The 20,709-nt window shown below is 41.7% G+C and overlaps 1 pseudogene; it reads right to left on the bottom strand.

Annotated features, from left to right (window-relative positions):
* LOC116546446 overlaps positions 1-2,020 on the bottom strand; it is a 5,021-nt pseudogene extending 3,001 nt beyond the window's left edge.
* Positions 2,021-20,709: the final 18,689 nt, after the last annotated feature.

Below are 20,709 nucleotides of genomic sequence, written 5' to 3' on the forward strand. Positions count from 1 at the left end.
CACAGATAGAGAAACAGTGATTTAAGAAAGAATAATTTTTTTTTTTTTTGAGACGGCATCTCACTCTGTTGCCAGTCTGTAGTGCAGTGGCAGTCTTGGCTCACTGCAATGTCCGTCTCCTGGGTTCAAGTGATTCTCCTGCCTGAGTCTCCTGAGTAGCTGGGATTACAGGCACAGGTCACCATGCCAACTAATTTTTGTGATTTTAGTAGAAATGGGGTTTCACCATGTTAGCCATGATGGTCTGGATCTCTTGACCTCATGATCTGGCTGCCTCGGCTTCCCAAAGTGCTGGGATTACATGTGTGAGCCATCGTGCCCAGTCTAAACTTTTGTGATTAAGATTCATCTGTTTTTGCTTGGGCTTGGTGACCCACACCTCTATAATCATAGCACGTTGAGAGCCCAATGCAGGATGATTGCTTGAGTCCAGGAGCTTAAGGCTTGCCTGGGCAAAATGACAAAATCTCGTGTTTACCAAAATTACAAAAATGAGCTGGGCATGGTTGCCTGCCTGTAGTCTTTGCTACTGTGGAGGCTGAGGAAGGAGGATTGCTTGAGCCTTAAAGGCAGAGGTTACAGTGAGCCTAGATTGCACACCTGCACTACAGCCTGGGTGACGGAGCCAGGACCTGTCTCAAAAAAAAAAAAAAAAGTTATCTCTTTCAATGGATCTCATAATGTTAAGGGTCTATGCAACCTTAAGAGATTTCTGGAAAGGATGGCAACATATCTTGGGAAAAAACAGAGAGAAACTAGAGGAGGAGGTAAGCAGACATGACTAATTATGAAAACAGGGCATGATGGGTGAACCTATGAAATTTAGGACAAGACTCCAGTAAGACAATGAGTTCCCAGGACTTGCTCATTGACTTTCAGCCCTATGAGATGTGAACAATGTCTACATTCTCTCTATAACACCACACATGAAATTTCTGATATTTGACCATTTTTGACTTACAAAAATAGAATTTCATATTATTTATCCTACATTAGTTGAATCTCTTCTTGTCATGCCTAGTTAGAGCATGTAAGAGATGGAGGAGAAGCTAGTACAGAAAGTTTAAAAAAGATTCATAAAAAACTAACCTGGGCCAGGTTTTCAGAGGATGCCTTAAGTTCTTTAGGCACCAAAGAATACCTCATAAATGTTCTTTATCTGTAGGGTGACCCCAAGTACTAAAGATCTCAGCTTCAGCTCCAGGTATGTTTCCCCATAAGAAAGTAAGTGCACTAAGTATCACTTTTGTCAGATAACCTACATACACTACAGGGATACAGGATTTATAAACATTGGAGCTCAGAAAGAAAAGAAAGGAGATAATGGGGAGGCCCCTGGGTACATCCTCACATGTGAGGAAGAGGGGTCAACACCAAAGGTCCTGTGGAGGATGTAACACAGGATCATCTAGGACAGACCCCTTGAATTTCCTTGACTCCCACAAAATTTTCAAAAGAAGCCCTCCTTTTGTGTACATGGAGAATTTATTTTAGCATCTTTATTTCTAAATCCTCTAAAGACCCCGAGGAAATGTGATGCAAAGCTTTTCTTGGTGGAAATTTGAGCAGAAATGGCTTGTATCGTGGCCCCTTACACAGTCTCATGGAGAGGGCAAGTAGCCAAGCTCCTATTGTGGTGGAAATAATTTGGGATCCAATGATAAAGATGGGCAATCTCTGAAGAAAACATCACAAATCGTTAAGGGACATGGCCTGGGCACAATGTTAACAAAACTCCCTATTTTCCTCACTTCATAGCTCAGCACCCAAAATGTGCACTTACGTTGGGTGTCCCCAGCCACAGCCAGTGAGGAACTCAACAGCATCAGTGTCACTTTCAGTGCTGCCATGCAGGAGCCTCCAGGGAGCCTCAGACACACCATGATGGACAACAGGACAGGACCAGGTGCCAGAGCACCAGGGAAGTCTCACTCAGGGAGAAATATGACACCCCTATATCCACATTTCAAATTATAGTGAGGCAGCTACTGATTTCCTTGTTCCTGGATTGGGTAACCTCATGTTGGAGAACCAATCAGCATCTGAGATCAATAGCATCATCAATAGCTACTCAGAGATACTGTATGAAGGTCCTCTTGTGAAACGGAATTTCCTTCTCTAGAGGATTGTTTTAATTTAATACTAGAAAGGTTTGATCCAGTTCCATGTGAAACACTTTAATTGGGACCCTATTGTGAACCAGCTCTGTGCTGGTAAGTGATGTGTTCACAAGTTTGAGCCTTGTAAGGGCATTCATTTCTCACTCAACAAGAGAAGTGCTTCCAGGAGTGAGTGTGTGAGTGTTTTAGGAATAAAAGTGATGGAGTGAGCATTGCTGCAAATCAGGATAATTTTAATCTGGTTCTTATTGCACCACATCTTAAGGTTGTAGATTTGGGAAAATTACTTTTTGCCTCACAGTTGAAATGAAGGCACTGTGATTAATGTCTTTCAATACTAGAAAATGCTGTGATTCTGTGGACACCTGAAGGATCAGCAGCCCTGGGTATCTGATGATATGACAGAATGACAGCTGTTGACTACAGAGTTTAATCTGTGTCTATTTCCACGTAGGGATATCTTTAATAAGTTGAAGGAATTTCAAAGTTTGTTAATAGTATAATCTGAGTAAAAGGGTTTTATCAAGTGTATCTCCTAATGCTGCTCCCAAGTTTAGTGGCACCTTCAGAACAAACAGAGAAGGGGCTTGCAGGGGCATCTTGTGCAATGGAGGGTCTGAAGGTGCCTTTGTGTAGCACTTACCCTAACAATGTGAATAGGTCAACTGTGCAACAAAAGCATTCATGGGTCTGAGAGATCGATCAAGGACGCAATGTCAGCTGTTGACAGAACAACTCTGCTTTACAAAACATAATATTTTATGTGAAGATTGTTGAATCTCCCATTCCTGGTTTCCATTATGGCTTCCTCATTTGATATAGGCTATGACCCTTTACCCTTATGCTTGTCTTGTTTATTATAAGGGAAGTTATAAGAAGACTTTGCTAATACTTCCCAGAATGTTCAGAAAAGAGAACCCTATGGAAAAACTATGAATTACATCATTGCTGTAATCATATAATTTTAAACATATTATTCTATATTTACATAGTTATTAGCTTAATGCCAATATAAATGTAACATGTAAGATTTAAAATGGACTTCAATACATAACTGTTCATATAAAGTTCTGCATGAATCCACACTCTCCCACAGTTCTGATAGGCACTCACTCCCTATGTGCCTTCGTGTTTCCAGGGGCAGGATTCTCACCACGCTGCAATAAACATGAGCATTTTTCTCTGTACTCAGAATTGTACTAAGGGCCTCTATATTTCATATTTTTATTTAATTCTCACCTCAGCTCAGTAAAATAAACATCCTTTTCATGATTACATGTGGAGAGAATAAAACAATGGAGATAAATCAACTTTTGCAAAAATACAAAGCTAGTAAATGGTTCACTAGAGATTTAACCAAACTGTATACCCCTCAAGCTCAGCCACTATATCATGCTCTTTCACATTCTATTTCTGAAAATAATGTGCCTTGTGTTAAAATATTGTATATTTGTATAATTTATGGATGTGCATAGCAGTAAGAGTATTTCTTTTAATGAAAGATGGCATTACACAATTTAAGGAAGTTACCATGTAGCAATTATAGTTTCTTCACAAGATTCCCCTCATCATCATCCTTCCCCTCCTCTGGAAATGACAACATTTGCATTTACCTTACGTGCTGACACTCATAGCTCCTGAGAAGTCAACTTCTTATTAAAAGTAACAGTGACCCCAAACTCCTACATATAAACTATTGCTCAGAATTATTATTTCAGATTTCTCATCATAAAGTAGTCAATCTGATCATCTCAAAATCGAAAAGGAAAAGTGCCTCATTTACTTTGCACAAAACACAGTTCTATTAAAACAGAATGTTCAAAATTTCAGCTGAGCACAGTGGCTCATGTATGTATCCCAGGACTCTGGGAGGCAGTGTTGGTTCGATCACTTAAGGTCAGGAGTTCGAGACCAGCCTGACCAACATGAAGAGACCCCATCTCTACTAAAAATACAAAATTATCTGGGCATGGTGGTGCTTGCCTGTAATCTCAGCTACTTGGGAGGCTGAGGCAGGAGAATCCCTTGAATCTGAGAGACAGAGATTGCAGCGAGACCAGATCTCACCATTATACTCCAGCCTGGGCAACATGAGCAAAACTCTGTCTCAAAACAAAAAACAAAAACAAAAAAAAGTTTAAAATTTCCTTGGTAAAAGTCAGTATTGTCCCTGGATTTGAGAACAAACTATGTCTCCATACCCCAATAATAATTCAGCACTATTGAAAGTTGGGCAGTTGCAACCAGAATATCACATTTAATTTGGTCAACTGAAAATGATAATTTATTTAGAAACTAATTTAGTTGCAGTTACTTGGAAGGGGGAAGGATTCCTTGAACCTGGAAGGTCCAGGCTGCAGTGAACCAAGATCATGTCAGTTCATCCTAGCCTGAAGGACAGAGAGAGATTCTGAAAATAATAACAATAATAATAAAAGTAAAAGAAAGATATAAAAGGAAAGGAAAGAAAAAAAGAGAAGAAACAAATTGTTAAAAAAGAAACTAACTGTGATGATGGTAATCTAGAAGAGCCAGCCGAGGTTCACCTTAGTCTTTTAGGATAAAAGAACAAGAGGGTGCTGATGACGGCAGTGGCAGCTGTCCAGCGTGGTCGGTTGCAGCAGGAAGTTGGAAGCAGTAGTGGCAGGAGTGCCTGCGGGACCAGTGGCCATGGTGGGACCCCATGACCCATGTCCCCAGGGCCTTGACTCCCTGAGGAAGCAGACTGCACTGCCCCAACCCTTGAGCAGTAGGTGGGACCCTCCCCCAGGCCCGAATCCTCCACCATTCCTGCCTTGCTGCTCTCACCCTGCAGCTGTGGGGAGGGCATGGAACTGGGACCTGATTCAGGCGCCCCAGGTAGGAATTGAAAGTGGCCCAGCTTTGGGGTCCCAGCCAGCAGCAAGGCCACTGTTCCATCCTGCCAAGGAAGCCCAGCTCCTGTGTCTGAGGAGGAGACTCTGCTTGAGGCCACCCAGGGCTTTGTCCTTGCAGGAGGACTCTGAACCTGATGCTCCCCATGGCCAGGCCAGGGCAGTGATCTGTTCCCCAAGGTACCTCCCCAATCTGTTCCAGTCAAGGAGAAGCCCCGGGTACCCCTGAGTGCTAGGGGAAGAACTTGCAGAGACATCAACCTCTCCCCAGATGCCTGTCTGGGCCCAGCAAGGGGAACTGCCCACCCCAGGCTGCAAGAAGGTGTGACAGGGACAACCTGCAGGCTCCATGGATCTGGTGGGAGCCCCTCCCTCCCTGCAGCAGGATCCAGGCCTCTCTGCACTCCATGCCCCAAAGGCCAAGAAAGCCCCCTGTCCCTGCAGGCCTGGGGGTGTCTGTCCCTCTGACTGGCCTCTCCTGGCTCCCAGTTCCCATGTACACACTCTGATGTCAGAGTGGAGTTGGGGCCCAGCCCTGGTGCTGTCACAGCCTGGCTGGATGTGTGGATGCTCAGGCTATCATTGACACACCAGCCACCTGCCAACTCAAGCGCTAGGAAGCAAAGGGAAGATGAGCTGAGGGCAACTGGCACTGGCCTACATGTGCCCCTTGGCATGAGCAGTCTGGGTTCCATGGTCAGCGGTGGGAGGCAGACAGCCTCTTGGGCAGAAAGAGGGTCAGGTCACTGGTGAGGCCCTACCTTTTGGCCAGTGGGGGCCTGAAGGCTGCGGGGTGGGCTGCCAGTCCTGATGACAGGATTGGGAACTTGTGCCTTTTCTGGGCCTGCCCCGTGGTCGTGCCCATTTCCTCCCCTCTGAGGACTGTAAAAGCCCTCGGCAGACTTGTGCAGAGGATAAAGAGAGCAGAGAAAGAGGGCAGGGAGATGAGGGATGACCTACTGCAGAGAGGAGTTGCCTTCCCTAGGATCTCTTCTCAGCTGCAGAGTGGGGCTGCCCTCACCAGGGTCTCCTCTCTGTGAGAACTGAGGAGAGGACAGGCTGATCAGCTGCACAAAGGACCTTCCCTCTCTGCTGAGAGCTGAAGAGGTTTCGGGACAACCTGGCTATGGAGAGGAGCTGCCCAGTGCAGGCCTCTGATCTGCTGTATTGCTTTAAAAAACCTCCTCTTTGTCCTCCTCACCCTCCACTTGTCTTCATACCTCATTCTTTCTGAACACAGGAGAAGAACTGGGGATCTGCTGAATGGTGAGGGTAAAAAAGCTGTAACACAAACAGGCTGAATCATGCCCCTTGCTGGCCATGTTTTGGGCAAAGAGAAGGAGAGAAGAGCTGTAGCTCTTCAGGGAGCTCAAACCTGGGTGCTCACTGAGCCAGGGCTGTGACCCCCTTTTTGGAACCTGTGATTCCTGGGGTCTCCAAGCTTCTTGGTGGCACCACATTCTCTAGTGCCAGCTGTGGAAGCTGCTTGCAGTGCACCTGGTCCAGCTGCAGCCTCACAGGGAGCTGGCACTCATGCTGGTGCCTAGACTGCCCAACTCTGTCTCATGCCTGGCTGTGCACAATGGCTGGATCCCACGCTCACTTACTCACACATCTCTCACCACCTGACTCACTTTTGGGAAGTGTGGGATCCAGGCCTCTAACGTAAGTACAGCCTGCGAGGCGAAGTGGGTGGAATGAGCCCAGCTGACTGGAGCAAAAGTCAGGGAAAGGCATTACCAGCCACAAATCTGTGGCAAGAAAAGCCACACCTCAGTGATCCCATAACAGTGATATGGTTAGGCTGACTCCATTTCCCCACCCAAATCTCATCGTGAATTGTAATCCCCATAATCTCCACACGTCCATGGTGGGACCTGGTCGGAGGTTATTCGATCATGAACACGGTTTCCCCCATGCTGTTTGTGAGTACTCACGAGATCTGATGGTTTTATAAGTGTTTGACAGTTCCTCCTACGGTGCATTCTCTCTCGCCTGCCGCCATATACGATGAGACTCGTCCCTTTCTGCCACGATTGTAAGTTTCCTGAGGCCTTCCCATCCATAAAGAACTGTGAGTCAATTAGACCTTTTTCCTTACAAATTACCTAGTCTCAGGTATTTTTTTATGGCAATGTAAGAACGAACTATTACAGGTGGCAAAGAAAAGTAATTCTTTATCAAAAACATACTGAAATAGGGCTAAAGGGAGCACTTTCAAAACTTGTTCCCATCATGTTATCATCACCATGCAATGCTTCTGGAATATACCACATAGGAGTCTTTCTCTACTGTGGATGGAATACACTAAACGCTCTGTGGGCAGAAGGGGGCAGGTCACTGGTGAGCCCTTCCTTTTGGCCAGTGGGGGCCTGAAGGCTGCGGGGTGGGCAGCCATGTACTTGTTGCTTCAAGTTTCTTCAAATAGTGATTTTTTCTGAATATAGTATACTGTTTTGATGGTTCTAGGGTGAATTTTCTGGTGTTTGAGCTGGTTATTTTCAGTCAGGGGAGCTGAAGGATAAATTTTTTAATGTTCTTGAAGACATCTTTTTAATCCATGGGTAATCAAAAAGTATATAATCAAGTTTCCATATGTACCAATTTTCTTCCTGTTATTGATTTCTGGTTCAAATCTGTCACTTCCACAGAGACAGTCTGTATGATTTCAATTCATTCACATTTGTTGAGGTTCCTTTTATGGTCCAGGATATGATCTATGTTGGTAAATGTTGCATGGACAGTTAAAAAATGTGTATTCTGCTGTTTGGTGTGGTGGTCTGTAAATGTCTATTAGATCTTATTGTTGGAGAGTTTTGTTTTTTAACTTCTTTCTTTCTTTTTCTATTTTTATTTTTTAATTAATTAATTTATTTTTTATTGTACTTTAGGTTCTGGGATACATGCGCAGATCATGCAGGACTGTTGTAGAGGTACATACATGTCAAGGTTGTTTGCTGCCTCCATTTCCCCTGTGCCCTATATCTGGCATTTCTTTCCATGTTATCTCTCCCCAACATCCCCACCCCTCAATTCCCCTCCCTTAGACCCCACAAGAGACCACAGTGTGTGATGCTCCCCTCCCTATGCCCATGTATTCTCATTGCTCGACACCTGCCTACGAGTGAGAACATGAAGCCTTTGGTTTTCTGTTCTTGTGTCCATTTGCTGAAAATGATGGTTTCCAGATTCATCCATGTCCCTACAAAGGACATGAACTCATCATTATTTATGGCTGCTTAGTATTTCATGGAGTATATGTGCCACATTTTCCTTGTCCAGTCTATCAGTGATGGGCATTTGTGTTGGTTCCAGGTCTTTGCTGTTGTAAAGAGTCCTGCAATGAACATACTTGTGCATGTGTCTTTTTAATAGAATGATTTAGAATCCTTTGGATATATACCTAGTAACAGGATTGCTGGGTCAAGTGGTATTGCTATTTTTAGATACTTGAGTAATCATCATACTGTCTTCCACAATGGTTGAATGAATTTACACTCCCACCAACAGTGTAAAAGTGTTCCTGTTTCTCCACATCTTTTCCAGCATCTGTTGTCTTCTGTTTTTTTTTAATGATCACCATTCTAACTGGTGTGAGATGGTACCTCAATGTGGTTTTGATTTGCATTTCTCTAATGACCAATGATGATGAGCATTTTTTCATATGTTTGTTGGCCTTGTAAATGTCTTCTTTTGAAAAATGTCTCTTCATATCTTTCACCCACTTTTGAATAGACTTTTATGGTTTTTTTCTTTATCTGTTTTAGTTCTTTGTAGATTCTGGATATTAGCCCTTTGTCAGATGGGTAGATTGCAAAAATTTTTTCCCATTCTGTTGGTTGCTGGTTCACTCTAATGATTGTTTCTTTCACTCAGCAGAAACTTTTAAGTTTAACTAGATCCCATTTGTCTATTTTGGCTTTTGTTGCCATTGCTTTTGGTGTTTTAGTCATGAAGTCCTTGAGTATGCCTATGTCCTGAATGATTTTACATGGGTTTTCTTCTAGGATTTTTACAGTGTTACCTTTTAGGTTTAAATCGTTAATCCATCTGGAGCTAACTTTAGTGTAAGTTGTAAGGAAGGGGTTCAGCTTTCTGCATGTGGCTAGAAAGTTTTCCCATCACCACTGATTAAACAGAGTATTCTTTCCCTATTGCTTGCTTTTGTCAGACTTGTCAAAGATCAGATGGTTGTAGATGTGTGGCATTGCCTCTGAGGCCTCTGCTCTGTTCCATTGGTCTATATCTGTTCGAGTGTTCTCTCTTTTCTTTCATATTAGTCTAGCTAGCAATCTGTCTATTTTGTTGGTTTTCTCAAAAACAAACAAACAAACAAACAAAAACAACAACAAAAAACAGCTCCTGGATTTGTTGATTTTTTTGAAGGGTTTTTTGTGTCCCTATCTCCTTCAGTTCTGCTTTGAGGTTGGTTATTTCTTGTCTTCTGGTAGCTTTTGAATTCTTTTGATCTTGCTCCTCTAACTCTTTCAATTTTGACAATAAGGTGTCGATTCTAGATCTTTCCTCACTTCTCATGTGAGCATTTATTGCTATAAATTTCCCTCCTGACACTGGTTTCAATGTGTCCTAGAGATTCTTGTATGATGTGTCTTATTCTTATTGGCTTTGAAGAACATTTTTATTTCTGCCTTCATTTCATTGTTTATCCAGTCGATTGGATAAACTTTGTTTATCCAATCAGGAGCCAGTTGTTCAGTTTCCATGTGGTTGTATGGTTGTGAGTGCATTTCTTAGTCCTGAGTTGTAATTTGGTTGCACTGTGATCTGATAGACTGTTCGTTATGATTTTGTTTCTTTTGCATTTGCTGAGGAGGGATTTACTTCCAATTATGTGGTTGATTTTAGAGTAAGTGCGATGTGGTGCTGAGAAGAATGTATATTCTGTGGATTTGGGGTGGAGAGCTCTGTACATGTCTATTAGTTCTGCTTGCTCCAGATCTGCCTTCAAGTCCTGAATATCTTTGTTGATTTTCTGTCTCATGGATCTGTCTAATATTGACAGTGGAGTGTTAAAGTCTCCCACTATTACTCTCTGGGAATCTAAGTCTCCTTGTAGGTCATTAAGAATTTGCTTTATGTCTCTGGGAGCTCCTGTATTGGGTGCATATATATTTAAGATCATTAGCTCTTCTTATTGCATTGATCCTTTTACCATTATGTAATGCCCCTCTTGGTCTCTTTTCATCTTTGTTGCTTTGAAGTCTGTTTTACCAGAGACTAGGATTGCAGCTCCTGCTTTTTATTTTTTATTTTTTCTCTCCATTTGCTTGGTAAATCTTCTTCCATCTCTTCATTTTGAGTCTATGTGAATCTTTGCACATGAGATGGGTCTCCTGAATACAGGACACTGATGCGTCTTGACATTTTATCCAGTTTGCCCATCTGTGTCTTTTGATGGGAGTATTTAGTCTGTTTACATTTAGTGTTACAATAAATTTCTGTGAATTTGGTCCTGCCATTTTGTTACTGTTTTTTTTTGTTTGTTTGTTTTTGTTTTTTTTCCCATTAGTTGGCATGGTTTCTTCATTATGTCATTGGTCTTTACCATTTGGTGTATTTTTGCAGTTTCTGGTACTGGTTCTTCCTCTCCATGTTTAGTGCTTCCTTCAGAAGCTCTTTAAGGCAGGTCTGGTGGTGTCAAAATCTCTCAGCAATTGCTTGTACATAGAAGATTTTATTTCTCCTTTATTTTGATGATTAGCTTGGCTGGATATGAGATTCTGGGTTGAAAGTTCTTTTCTTTAAGGATGTTGAATATTGGCCCCCACTGTCTCCTGGCTTGTAGGGTTTCTGCGGAGAGATCTGCTGTGAGTCTGATGGGCTTCCCTTTGTGGGTTTCCCAACCTTTCTCTCTGGCTGCCCTTAGCATTTTTCCCTTCATTTCGACCTTTGTGAATCTGACAATTATGTGACTTAGGATTGTTTTTCCTTAGGAGTGTCTTTGTGGTGTTCTCTATATTTCCAGGATTTGAATGTTGGCCTGCATTGCTAGGCTGGGAAGGTTCTCCTGGATAATATCACGAAGAGTGTTTTCCAGCTTGGATTCATTCTTCTCGTCACATTCAGGTACCCCTATCAAGATTACATCTTTTTACATAATCCCATATTTCATGGAGGCTTTGATCATTTCTTTTCACTCTTTTATCTCTAGTCTTGCCTACTCATTTTATTTCATTGGGTTGATCTTCATTCTGTGATATTCTGTCTTCTGCTTGATCGTTTTAGCTATTGAAACTTGTGTATGCTTCATGAAGTACTTGTGCTGTGTTTTTCAGCTTCATCAAGTTGTTTAAGTTCTTCTCTAAGCTGATTATTCTAGTTAGCTTTTCATCTAACCTTTTTTCAAGGTTTTTAGTTACTTTGCATTGAGTTAGAACATGTTCCTTTAGCTCAGAGAAGTTTGTTATTACCCATCTTCTGAAGCCTGCTTCTGTCAATTCATCAAATTCTTTCTCCATCCTGCTTTGTTCCCTTGCTGGTGAGGAGTTGTGATCCCTTGAAGGAGGTGAAGCGTTATGGGTTTTTTTGGTTTCACCCTTTTTGCACTGGTTTCTTCCCATCTTCGTGGGTTTATCTAGCTTTGATCTCAGGGAGCTGGTGGAGGAGACAATCTTTCCCTGTCTGCCTGTAGAGGCACTGCTGGGCTGCCAGAAACTCAGTCTGGCTGCTGTTTAAGCTTCCTGTGACTTTTTTACATAGGAAGATTAGGCCAGCTTCTGTAATGGCAGATTCTCTTCCTCCCACTGATCCCGATCATTTCAGGTCAAGTTCAAAGTGAGGTGCTTGCTGCAAAACTCTCAAATGAGGGGCTTCAGTTTGCTGGGCTTTGCAGAGGAGAGACCCACCTAGTCACATTGTTGTCTCCCTGCTTTCAGGGAGCCATGTCCTTAAGAAAATATTAGCCAACTGAATTCAGTGATGTAAAAGATGGCTACAACATTCTGACCAAGTGGAGCTGTTCCAGAAATGCAAGATTGTTTGAGCATTTGAGAATCAGTTAGTGTGATTCACTACATGAACTGAAGGAAGGAGAAAACACATGCAACCAGCTTGATAGAGACATGAAATATTATTTGATAGAATTCAGCACTTGGCCTTAATTTTTTAAAAATCTGTTTGCAAAGTTGTATTAAAAAGTTATTTCTTCAATCTGAGACATAATAGCTACCCTATTGCACACATTAGTATCAGCAGTGAAGTCTTTACAACAGTCTCCATCATATCTGGAGTGGTAGAGGATTTAGGCAATGAAAATGGCAAGAAAAAATATATAAAAGAGACAATAATTGCATCCAGGTAAAATTGAGATTATTTACTGTTGACATCATCAGGTACTTAGAAAATAAAAATAATAGACAACTTATAGATTTTTAAAGGAAATTTCAATAATGTTGCTGGATACAGTCAGTATACATTAAACCAATTATGTTATTGTTATATTTTAGATGTTTGTCCCCTCCAAATCTATGTTGAAATGTAACCTCCATTGTTGGAGATGAGACCTGGTGAGAGGTATTTTGGTCGAGGGGCAGATCCTTCATCAATGGCTTGGTGTCATCCTAGCTGTAATGAGTGAGAAATGGGAGTGGCCCCCACTTCGTGTAACTGTCAGCAGCAAGGAGCTTACACAGGAATGGGAAATGTCAGAAGTTTGGATCCTAGAGCAGAGATAAATAGGATGATCTCAGTTACCTCAGGGTGTCAGAGAAAGACCCTCTGAAGAGTGGCAGCTCAGATGTGACTTGATAGTTTAAGCAGGTGTGAGCCAGGGGGCCGAGGGGGGCCTGTGTGTCTTTGGACAAAACGGGAAGCACATTTCAGGTTTAACAAATACCATGTACAAAAGCTTGAATTGATGAATTTCTTTAAAAAACTAGAATAAAGTTCACTAAAGTACAATTAAATACTACAAGGCCCTTGTGTGCGTGGTGACTGCTCATGTGAAAGTTCACACAGCACTTACTTCTCTGTCACATTCTCACCTCACCCACTTAGTGGTACTCACTGGCTTCTCTTTTCTTCTTGAAAATATCTATTTTCCCTGACTTACATGCATTATGTTTTCTTTTTTCTTTTTATTCCGCCAACATCCCTAGGGCGCCCTCTCAGTCCCATTTGCTGGCTTGTGCCCACTCCTTTTTTCTCCATACAATCTATTACCCTGTATGACCTCTTCCACACCCTGGAACTGAACACAGTACACGTATTGATGCTGTGAACATAAATACCTAAAGCCCTGGTCTCACGAGTCTCTTAAATGCCATCGACCTTCTGATTGTTCCATACAAATGTCAAAAAATTATCTCAAACTTAAACAAAACTTTTATTTCCAATCACCCACTTCAAATCATTTCCTCTCATAGTTTTCCCTATCTCAATAAATAACAAGAAATAATGACACCATCCACTTATTTCTCAAGACAAAATACTTAGGAATAAAATTGATTGTTCTACTCCCTTTACAGTAATCTCTTCACAAGCTAAGCAAAAATGCATGCCGAGCCTGTCCACTATATCTTTTTCACTGTCTTTATTGCTAATGCACTCCATGAAGCCACAAGCCTGTTTTCCCTGAGGATTCCTCGCTGTGCTCCTAAATATTCTTCCTGACCACGTGTGAACTCCAAAAATCCAATCCCCACATAGTAGTTAGAATTAGTTTAAAAACTAAATAGAAATTAACTCCCCTTGTAACCATCCAGTAGATTTCCATATCTGTTTAAATAAAATTCAACTTTTTTACTGTGGATGTCAGGGCCTGATATGATGAGGCTCCTGACTCCCTCTCTGCGTCCTACCTCATCTTTTGTCAGTCCAGTTCCTTGCTTGCTATACATCAGCCCCTCTAGCCTTTTTCTGTTTCTGCGTATAATTTCCCACACCAGGGCTTTCCCCCCATTCTGTCTCCCTGGATCATTCAACCCTTAGATCTTCACATGGCTGTCAACTTATTTTGTTGTCTCAGCAGAATGTCATTTTCTCAGATGGAGCTGCCTAGGCATATGAACCGAAGTTGGGTGAATCCAATTCTCTCTTTTCCACAAACCTCAGTGCACTATGACCCTCTGAAATTTTCTTTTTGTTAAATGATTATTGGGTTATTGTTTATCTCCTCTATGGTTCTGTAAATTCCATGAGTAGGGACTCACCCTCTCTATTTTACTCAAATAAGATGACTTAAACTTAGAATGGAGCCCAGTACACAGTAGCTGCTGAGAAAAGTAAGTGTGGTTCACATGAATAAACCAGTGTTCTGGGAACTGATCACTATGGGATCCTTGAAAGCAAATGGATGCTAAAGGTCCATCATTCTTTCATTTTGTCACACTATACCCCTTGTCTTCCCTGTGAGAAATACAGACAAACTTTTTATTTCTCCTCCTTCTAGTTGGAAGAAGAATTCACAGATAAGGAAAGAGTAATTTAAAGAAACAAGAAATTGTTAAAATTAAGATTCATCTCTTTTTGGCTGGGTGCAGTGGCTCACAGCTGTAATTCTAGAACATTCTGAGGCTGAGGCAGGAGGATTGCTTGAGGCCAGGAGTTGAAGACCATCCAGGGCAATATGGTAAAATCCCTTCTCTACCAAAATTACAAAAATGCACTGGGCCTGGTTGCCTGCCTGTAGTCCCAGCTACTCTGGTGGCTGAGGAAATAGGAGCGCTTGAGCTCTCTTTATCTCTTTTGATGAATCTCATAGTGCTCTAGGTCTGTACAAGCTTTAGAGATTTCAGGAAATCATTACAACATAGTCGGGGAAACAGAGAGAGAAACTGGAGGAAATGCTAAGCAGACAAAGCTAATTAAGGAAGATTGAGGGCATTATTGGTGAACCTATGAAATTTAGGGCAAGACCAAATAGGACAATGAGTCCAGAGCTTGCTCATTGACTTTCAGTCCTATGAGATGTGAACAATGTTTACATTTTCTCTGTAACCCCACACAGAGTATACAGTTTGAATCTTACCAAATTTCTGATATTTCATTATTTTTGACTTACAAAAATAAAATTTCATATAATTGATCCTGCATTTGCTGAATCTCTTCTTGTGGAGGCTAGTTAGAGCATGTAGGAGATGTAGGAGAAACTAGTATAGAAAGATTAAAAGAGATTCATAATAAACACTAACCTGGGCCAGGATTTCAGAGGATGGTTTAAGTACTTTAGGCCCCAGAGAACAGCCCATACATGCTCTTTATCTGTAGGGTGATGCCAAGTACTGAAGATCTCGGCTTCAGCTCCAGGGATTTTTCCCCATAAGAAAGAAAGAGCACTAAGCATAACTTTGATCAGAGAATTTACATATGCTAAAGGGATACAGGCTTTATACACATTGTGGTTCAGAAAGAAAAGAAAGAAAATAATGGGGAGGCCACAAGGCACATCCTCATATAGGAAGAAGAGGGACCAACACCAAAGGTCCTGTAGATCGTCTAGGAGAGACTCTTTGAATTCCCTTGACTCCCATAAACTTTTCAGAAAAAAAAAAAATCTCCTTTTGTCTGACATAGGTCAAGATAATAAAGGGAAGTACTTGGCCAGGCATGGTGGCTCATGACATGGTGGCTCCCTGCACTTTGGGAAGCCGAGGCAGGTGGGTCACCTGAGGTCAGGAGTTTGAGACCAAGCTGACCAACATGGTGAAACCCAATCTCTACCAAAAATACAAAAATTAGCCAGAGGCTGTGGCAAGTGCCTGTAATCCCAGCTACTTGGGAGGCTGAGGCAGGAGAATTGCTTGAATGTGGGACTTGGAGGTTGCGGTGAACTGAGATCCCACCATTGCACTCCAGCCTGGGGGTCAACAGTGAGACTTTGTCTCAAAGAAAATAAATAAATAAAATAAAAATAAAAATAAATAAAGGGAAGTGTTCTATGGGGAATTTATTTTACCATCCCTATTTCTAAATCCTCTAATGACCCTGAGGAAATGTGATGTAAAGTTTTATTCATGGAGATTTGAGAAGAAATGGCCTATATGGAGGCCTCTTTTACAACTGATGGAGAGGGCAGTAGTCAGGGCTGCTTTTGTGGTGGAAATAATTTGGGATCCATATGATAAATATGGGCAACCTCTGAAGAAAACATCACAATTTCTTGATGATAGCTGAATAGGAACAGCTCTGGAGTGCGGTTCCCAGTGAGAGTAACACAGAGGGTGCATGATCTTCGCGTTTCCAACCGAGGTACCAGGTATGTCTCAATGGGACTAGTTGGAGAGTGGGTGTAGCCTAAGGAGGGTGAGCCAAGGCAGGGTGGGGTGCTGACTCATCCAGGAAGTGCAACAAAACAGGGGATCCCCCTCCTACCCAACAAAGGCCATAGGGGGCTTTTCCAGCCTCACCTGCACTTCGGTTCAGATATTGTGCTCTCCTGCAGTCTTTACAGCCCACATACCAGGAGATTCCTGGGGCCGACAAGCACCACATGTTACCCACGAAACTGTGGACACCACAGGTCTGCAGCACAAGAACCTGCACAAATCTGGGTGCCCATTTTAACTGTAGACTGGAATGCCTGGGAGACAGAGCTGCCCATTCACCTGAAAAAGACGGGGCTGAAACAAGGGAGTCAGGTGATCTGGCTCAGCAGGTCCTACCCCACAAAGTCCAGCAATCTGAAATGCACTGGCTTGAGAGTTTCACCGCCAGCACAGCAGTTTGAGCTTGCCCTGGGACAGTCCAGGTCTCCCTGGAGGAAATGGCATCCACCATTACTGAGGTAGTCAGCCATTACTGAGACAGTCTGCCATTACCCAGGAAGTTCTAACTTTACCTGTGTAAACAAAACTGCAAGCAGCAGCCATGCAGAGCCTGAGAAGGCAAGGCCTCTTCAGGCATACTGTGACTAGACTCCCTCCTTGCTGGGCAGGGCATCTCTGAAAAAAGACAGCAGCATGTCAAGGATGTATACATAAAGCCCCAAATTTCTGGGACAGAGCACCTGGAAAAAGAGGTGGTTGTGAATTTTGCTGTGGCAGACGTAAACCTCCCTTCCTGGCAACTCTGAATGGAACAAGGTAGCTCCCAGCACAGCACTTGAGCTCTGATAAGGGACAGACTGCCTCCTCAAGCAGCTCCCTGACTCCCATATATCCAAAGAGACACCTCATAAAGGAGAGCTCTGGCTGATACCTTGCAGGTACCCTTCTGGGGCAAAGATACCAGTAGAAGGAATAGGAAGCAACCCTAACTGTTCTGCTGTCCCTGCAGGTGATTCCCAGGTAAGCAGGGTCTGAAATGGACCTCCAGCAGTCATGCAGCAGAGGGGCCTGACTGTTAGAAGGAAAACTAAAAAACAGAAATAAATAGCTTCAGCATTAACAGAAAGGATATCCACTCAGAGAACCCATCCGAAAGTCACCAACTTCACAGACCAAAAGTAGATAAATCCTTCAAGATGGGAAGAAAGCAGTGAAAAAAGGATGGAATCACCAAAAACAGAATGCCTGTCCTTCTCTAATGGATCACAACTACTCATCAGCAAGGAAACAAAACTGGTTGGAGAATGAGTCTGATGATTTGGCAGAAGCAGGCTTCAGAGGGTGGTTAATAACAAACTTCCCTGAGCTAAATGTACATGCTCTTACCCAACACAAAGAATATAAAACCCTGAAAAAAGGTTGGATGAAATGCTAACTAGAATAACTAGCTTAGAGAAGAACACAAATGGCTTTATGGAGCTGAGAAGCACAGCACAAGAACTTCATGAACCATAAACAAGTTTCAATAGCCAAATCAATCAAGCAGAAGAAAGGATATCAGAGACTGAAGATCAACTCAATCAAATAAAAAGAGAAGGCAAGTTTGGAGAAAAAAGAGTGAAAAGAAACGAACAAAGCCTCCAAGAAATATGGGATTATGTGAAAAGACCTAATCTAGTCTTGATCAGTGTACCTGAATGTGACGGGGAGAATGAATCCAAACTGGAAAACACTCTTCAGGATATTATCCAGGAGCAATTCCTCCACCTAGCAAGGCAGGCCAACAGTGAAATCCAGGAAATAAAGAGAATACCACAAAGATATTCCTCAAGAAGAGCAACCCCAAGGCACATAATTGTCAGATTCTCCAGGATTGAAATGAAGGAAAAAATGCTTAAGGGCAGCCAGAGAGAAAGTTTGGATTACCCACAAAAGGAAGTCCATCAGACTCACAGCAGATCTCTTGGCAGAAACCCTACAACCCAGAAGAGAGTGGAGGCCAATATTCAAAATCGTTAAAGAAAAGAAGTATCAACCCAGAATTTCATCCAGCCAAACTAAGCTTTATAACTGAAGGAGAAATAAAATCCTTTACACAAAAGCAATTGCTGAGAGATTTTTGTCACCACCAGCCCTGCCTTGCAAGAGCTCCTGAAGGATGCACTAAACATGGAAAGCAACAACCAGTACCACCAGCCACTGCAAAAATATACCAAATGGCAAAGATCATTGACACAATGAAGAAACTTTGTCAACTAATGGGCAAAACAACCAGCTAGTATCAAAATCACACATAACAATATTAACTTTAAATGTAAATGGGCTAAATACCTCAATCAAAAGATGCAGAGTGGCAAATTGGATAAAAGGTCAAGACCCGTCAGTATGCTGTATTCAGGAGACCCATCTCATGTGCAAAGATTCACATAGGCTCAAAATAAAGGGATAGAGGAAGATTTACTAAGAAAATGGAGAGACAGAAAAAAAAAGTGGCATTTGCAATTGTAGTCTCTGACAAAACTGATGTTAAACCAACAAAGAACAAAGAGACAAAGAAGGGCATTACATAATCATAAAAGGATTAATGCAACAAGAAGAGCTAACTATCCTAAACACCTAAGCACACAATACAGGAGCACCTAAATACATAAAGCAAGACCTACAAAAAGACTTAGACTCCCACACAGTAATAGTGGGAGACTTTAACACTCCACTATCAATATTAGACAGAGCAATGAGACAGAAAATTAACAAGGATATCCAGGACTTGAACTCAGATCTGGACTAAGAGCACCTAGTAGACATGCATAGAACTCTCCACCACAAAACCACAGAACATACATTCTTCTCAACACCACATCACACTTACTCTAAAATTGAACATATAATTGGAAGTCAATCCTTCCTCAGCAAATGCTAAAGAACAGAAATCATAACAAGCAATCTCTCAGACAACAGTGCAATTAAATAGAACTCAGCATTAAGAAACTCACTCAAAACCTCACAACTACATAGAAATGGAATAAGCTGTTCCTGAATGACTACTGGATGAATAATGAAATGAAGGCAGAAATAAAGATGTTCTTCGAAACCAGTGAGAACAAAGACATAACGTACCAGAATCTCCAGGACACATTTAAACCAGTGTCTAGAGGGAAATTTACAGCACTAAATGCGCATATGAGAAGTGAGGAAAAATCTAAAGTCAATACCTCACCTTCAAAATTAAAAGAGCTAGAGGTGTAAGATTAAACAAATTCAATAGCTAGCAGAAGACAAGAAATAACTAAGATCAGAGCAGAAATGAAGGAAATACACACACACACACACACACACACACACACACACACACAAAACCCTTCAAAAAATCAATAAATCCAGGAGCTGGTTTTTTTTAAAAAACATCAACAAAATAGACAGACTGCTAGCCATACTAAGAAAAAAGAAAAGAGAGAAGAATTGAATAGATGCAATAAAAAATGTTATAGGGAATATCACCAGTAATTCCACAGAAATACAAACTACCATCGGACATTACTACAAACAACTTTATGCACATAAACCAGTAAACCTGGAAGAAATGGGTAAATTCCTGGACACTTACACCCTTCCAAGACTAAACCAGGAAGAAGTTCAATCCCTGAATAGATCAGTAACAAGGTCTGAAGTAGAGGCAACAATTAATAGCCTACTAACCAAAAAAAAGTCCAGGTCTAGACAGGTTCACAGCCAAATTCTACCAAACATGCAAAGAGGAGTTGGCACCATTCCAAACAATACAAAAACTATTCCAAACAATACAAAAAGAGGGAATTCTACCTAACTCATTTTACGAGACCAACATCATCCTGATACCAAAACCTGGCAGAGATACAACTAATAAAGAAAATTTCAGGCCAATATTCATGATGAACATTGATGCAAAAATCTTCAATAAAATACTGGCAAACTGAATGCAATAGCACATCAAAAAGCTTTTTCACACGATCAAGTAGGCTTCAACCTGGGTATGCCACGCTGGTTCAACATACACAAATTTATAAATGTAATCCATCACATAAACAGAACCAAAGACAAAAACCACGTGATTATCTCAATAGATGGAGGGAAACCTTGACAAAATTTAGTAGCCTTTTATGCTAAAAACTCTTAATAAACTAGGTATTGATGGAACATATCTAAAATAATAAAAGTTATTTATGACAAACCCACAGCCAATATCATACTGAATGGGCAATAACTTGAAGCATTCCCCTTGAAAACTGGCACTAGACAAGGATGCCCTCTCTCATCATTCTTATTCAACATATTATTGGAAGGTCTACCCAGAGCAATCAGAAAAGAAAAAGAAATAAAGCCTATTTAACTAGGAAAAGAGGAAGTCAAATTGTCTCTATTTGCAGATGACAAGATTGATTTTTAGAAGACCCCATTGCCTCAGCCCAAATCTCCATAAGCTGATAAGCAACTTCAGCAAAGTCTCAGGATACA

The sequence above is a fragment of the Sapajus apella genome, unplaced genomic scaffold (genome assembly GCF_009761245.1).
Source record: "Sapajus apella isolate SASKATOON/1434 unplaced genomic scaffold, GSC_monkey_1.0 scaffold910, whole genome shotgun sequence".
NCBI classification, from domain to species: Eukaryota; Metazoa; Chordata; class Mammalia; order Primates; family Cebidae; genus Sapajus; species Sapajus apella.